The 4,827-nt window shown below is 36.3% G+C and overlaps 1 long non-coding RNA gene across 1 annotated transcript; it reads left to right on the top strand.

Moving 5' to 3' along the window:
• The first annotated feature begins 606 nt into the window (after positions 1 to 606).
• LOC135198385 (uncharacterized) lies at positions 607 to 4,273 on the top strand. The gene is made up of 3 exons (XR_010310784.1): positions 607 to 901; positions 1,103 to 1,184; positions 3,791 to 4,273. It is a non-coding gene; the product is annotated as an uncharacterized LOC135198385 (long non-coding RNA).
• The last annotated feature ends 554 nt before the right edge of the window (positions 4,274 to 4,827 follow it).

A 4,827-nucleotide genomic window follows, 5' to 3' on the forward strand; every position in this document is an offset into this window, starting at 1 on the left:
GTCATTAATTAGAAGAAAAAACAATACAAGTAACCTGCACGAAAACTCATGCATCAGTTTCACAGTAGTAATGCCAGAGATAAGTACGTTTAATTACAGTAATATTAATTTTTACTTAGATTTCGAATCATATAACAATGTATCAAGTTTGATGTAATATATCCAGTTATACGTTACACACATACACAGCCACTCACACACACACATATATATACACGTGTGTGTGTGTGTATGTATACACCTAATATGGAATATTTCATTATGTATCGTTATGACAAAATATCCACGCCAATTAAAAGTTATTTCATCAAAGCGATGAAAAAAAATATGCGACAGGCTTATCCTAAAATTGATTTCGTGAATCCTAAAGGAAATTATGAATTGCTTTTAGGAAAATCGACTCATCATGAGCTGTATTTTAAAATTCTAAGAAAGACAAACTAAAGAAAGGAATAGGAAATGAAAATAAAATTCTCAAAATTAGCGATTTCAAGGATATCCATAGATCGCATTCAGTCATGTTCCAAGAACCAAGACACTACTAAGACTTTAGAGTCCTTGGCAAAATGACAACATCGTTGGAGTTCGAACTTCGGGGCGGCAGTCGGTAGTCGGCACTTCGAGTTCGGGCATTTAGAACCTCGGAACTTCGACTGTGTAATATCGTTCGGGGTGTTAGACGTTTAACAGGAGTTTGCTAAGGACGCCTTTTGTTCCTCAGTGGAGACATGACTGGCATCTTCAATTCTTCCTTAATTTATCGTAGTGTAATTGGCCATGTTGTGAAGTTTTTAAGAAAAAAAAACGTATAACGCGACTGGACGGCAGTTGGCGCTTGGGATTCCCATCGATTGTTGTTACTTGGTTGGTTAAATTATAATGAAGCCCGGCTTTCTGAAAGGTAACGCTGGAACTTTACTATATCATTGCTAATATTGTATATTTGTTCAGGGAAATTTAGATTGTTGGTGCGTGTTTAGTCTCGTACAGATCTTTGGCAGTTATTACAACTATTTCTGTGGTATTTACCCATAATCTGACGTGAGTCAACACCCAAAATTTATTAGATTGTTACGGACATTTCTAAAACTTTCTTTTTCAGGATTTTTTTGGTACGCGTTTGGCTTAGATTTTCTATAATGGTAAAACTTCGCGCATGATAAAGCTGATTTTTTCAGCTACAGGTATGTTGGAGGTATTTTTTTCTGTATAGTGGAGTTCTAGGTTTTTTATCTTAAATTTTATTTTTAGATTTTTCGTAAAATAATTTTTGTATCAACCTTACTGTTTAAATTTGTCATAAATTTATTTCAACTTTTATAATTTATTTTGTGATAAATTTACTTAAATTTTTCTAATGATTTTGTTAATAAATTTACTTTGTCATAAATTATCTTTATTGATTTGTCAAATTTACCTTAATTTGTATATAATGTTCTTGAACAACTTCAGCTTATCCTCCACCCCTTTAGGGGCGGCGCCCCTGGAGGGGTGGAGGAGCCCCCATGTTCTGCGTAGTAGGTCTTAGGACCTACTATGCAGGTTCTTGGGCGGTATTTTGCTTTTTGCCCACTTGCTAACTAATAACAGAAATTTCAGGTGGTAAGTACAGTCTTATTCTATTACTTAGTTTTCTTGTAAGTTCAGATAGGTATTGGGTGTTTAAATATGCTTGGCTACCCCCCCACTCGCTTAATTTTACAAAAGCTCCGTAATGTTTGATGAAGTTAAAAATGGTTATGCCATCTAATGGCAATATGCAGCATTAAAACAACTCATATGTACATGTCTGGCGTCTTGGTATGTGTTCAGAATGTTAACTTCCTGAAAAATTTTAAAGTTTGTGGTTAGGTTGGGTCAACTAAGTTTTGGTCAATATTCAAAAAGATTTTTTCCCGAATTTAAGTATTAAAGTGTGAAGTTTTAGCGTTAGACTTTATAGAATTTTCGGAGGATTCGAACTTGGTATTTAATAATTCTCAGCCAAAAAATTCCGGTTATAGGAGTTATACGAAGCTTCCTAAATGCAGGGGTCATTTACGGTAATAGGGCTTTCTTACCCAATAGCTAATCTCTTGAATTTTCCCTTGACAGATGTCCAGGGAAATGTTTGGGTTTCTGCAGTTAACAGATGGAGTTAGTTTTTATGAAGTCTGGCATTAACTCATAGGTAGGAACTTTCAGCTGTTAACAGACAATACGAAAGAAATTTTTATAAGTTGGAAGTAGGGAGATTTTGAGTCACGGATTGTAGTGTCTGTTGTAAGTGGGGTGTAGTGAAGTTAAGTTTGTCAAATGTTGGTTGGTTGTGATATTATAAGGTCACTCATAGTATAAGTAGTATATTTATGATAGTCCACTAACATGAGTTTGCCCATATTCCGAGTAATATAAAATCAGTTTGTTACTCCTATGAACATGGGCAATGAGTTTACGGTTATTGGGGAGCTGATAACAGGACAACTCATTCCCGTTAGTCATATCGGACAGCTCTTGTTTCTATAAAAAAAAAACTAAAATAGTTGATATAATAAAGTTGTTGATAGTAAACAGGCAAGGTTTTAGTTAACAGGCGCAACGGTGATAATTTAACATTTTTATTCCGTAACATCCTTTAAATTTCATAATTCATGCTAGTTACTGTTCGTCCAGCAAACAACTGACTTGTCATAATTTGTCATATATCCTCGACAGCTCGATGAATCTGGCTGGTTCTTGCCCAACGCTGAACTAACAACCATGCAAACGCGAGGGCATTGATTTTTTTCTTTTTTATAGACCATAGCAGTAGACAAACAACCCAACCCGCTATGCAATTTTAAGTTAACTCTCAAAATGATACAACCAACTTACATTCATTAGCTCAATAATGGCTATAGCTGGGCTAACAACGCAGAGAAACACACATTTCGAACTTACAGATTAAAGAATTGCATAGAGATACTCAGGGCTTTACTTTACATTTCGCAAGATAGTCTTGGCTACCAATGACATACCTTAGGTGACTATACACAAGGGAGGAATTCTGGACCACGTGTGGGTCTCTTGATAACACGGAAAAACTGTGTAAAATTGAACAAACTTACTTGCAGTGTCTTATAGTGATCGTATACAGCGCTCTGAACATGCTGAAAGTCCTCGCAAAACAAAGGGTAGCCTCTATTAGAAACTATGGAAATGACGGTGCGGGACTTAATCATTCTGCACAGATTCGGCCTTGGTCCAAGAAGGGCCTTTGATTCGGCCATCAACCAGTTTTCTGGTTCAGAGACACCTGCGCTTCCTGCTCACTTCAGTTTTAGAGGAGAGTGGATGAGAGCTGTTCTGCAGCAGCTTATATAAGGCCACTTCCAGAATGTTGCAAAATTCCTGATTTAGACATCTCCAGTTTCTCTAGAGCAAACCTCTTGTTGAATGAAAGTACAACCAACTGTACACTTTACAGAAGCATTAAGTGTTTCCAACGAAATGACATCGGCAATTTTCTATTCAGAACCTCCATGTACGCGCTCGTGTAATCGCTTTTTCTACTAATACATATTACAACGATTATTAAAACTATCAGATGGGAGTTTTTATGTTGGCAAGATTCCTGCAGTAAGTTTTTGTCGACATAGCTTTTCAATGAAATATTTTTATATTTGTACTTGTCAAGTCAGTTGGATTAGTACTCGTGAACTTTTCAACATTTTTAAAATTTTCTTTAGATCTCACAATGCTATATATAAAATCTGCTAAGAGCTAATAATTATGGTTGTGGATACTAACAACTTCTATATAATTTTCATAGCCAGAATACAGAAGAATCAAGAAAAGCATGGTTGTGTGAAGTGAAGATGCGCAGAGCGCGGTTTCAGACGATGGCTGAGGACGACGACGACTGTGATAGTTTGCTGCCAGAATTTGCCTTCCTTTGAAGTGACTTACACAAGCCTCGAATGAGTAAGTCTTCAGAAGACTCCGCCTGGCTCCAATATTTCCAATTGAAATAGAATATTTCAGAGGACTTCAACTGGCATGACGAACTATAATAGCCTTGAAGGTTTCCTAACTTTACAAAATTCAATTTCATGCCAACATCCGAATATTTGGAAATTTATAAATATACTAAAGCTGGAGGCGATTTTGGCGCAAGAAAAGAAAAGTGATTTGGAATGTTGAGTGCTAGAATAGACTGATAACTTTAAAGTATGATCCTTGCCAGAAAGTGTGTTTCTAGCTGTAGCATATAGTCTGTACCATGTTGGTTTTAGTAAATCTTTTTATATTGTCACACTTTTTAGATTTTTGTCCCCCCCCCCCCAAAAAAAAAAAAAAAGCATTTCTTTGAATATTTTTCCTTAATTTTCTTTTAAAAATTAAATTATCACTTTATACATGTTATGAGTGTCCAGGAATGAGTGTCCAGGAATGAGTTTCCCTGGCACAGTGTTTTACTCTATGAACAGAATTAGGGTTCATATAATACACAATGAATTTTACTGTGTACACAAGCAACACGAGTTTAGGCACGCCAAGTGGGCAATCACTGTTCCCATAACCCATTCCACTATACTGACTGACAAGAGTATGGAGCCAGAATGATGCGATTGTCTGGTAGAAGCTAGAGAAAATATAAAACAGCTGGAAGTGCCCGATCGATGGGCATGCCTGATTATGTGGACAGGCCATTACTCTTATGTACGAAAGCATTGAGTTTTTTTCTGTGGGCAAGCAATGAGTTTTACTCATGACCATAAGCGATAAGTTTATAACTTATACAATAACATATACAAGAAGTGATACTCGAGCACAAGTTTGGAAGGTACTCTGGAACACTGGCAGTGA

This window comes from Macrobrachium nipponense, chromosome 22 (genome assembly GCF_015104395.2).
Source record: "Macrobrachium nipponense isolate FS-2020 chromosome 22, ASM1510439v2, whole genome shotgun sequence".
NCBI lineage: Eukaryota > Metazoa > Arthropoda > Malacostraca > Decapoda > Palaemonidae > Macrobrachium > Macrobrachium nipponense.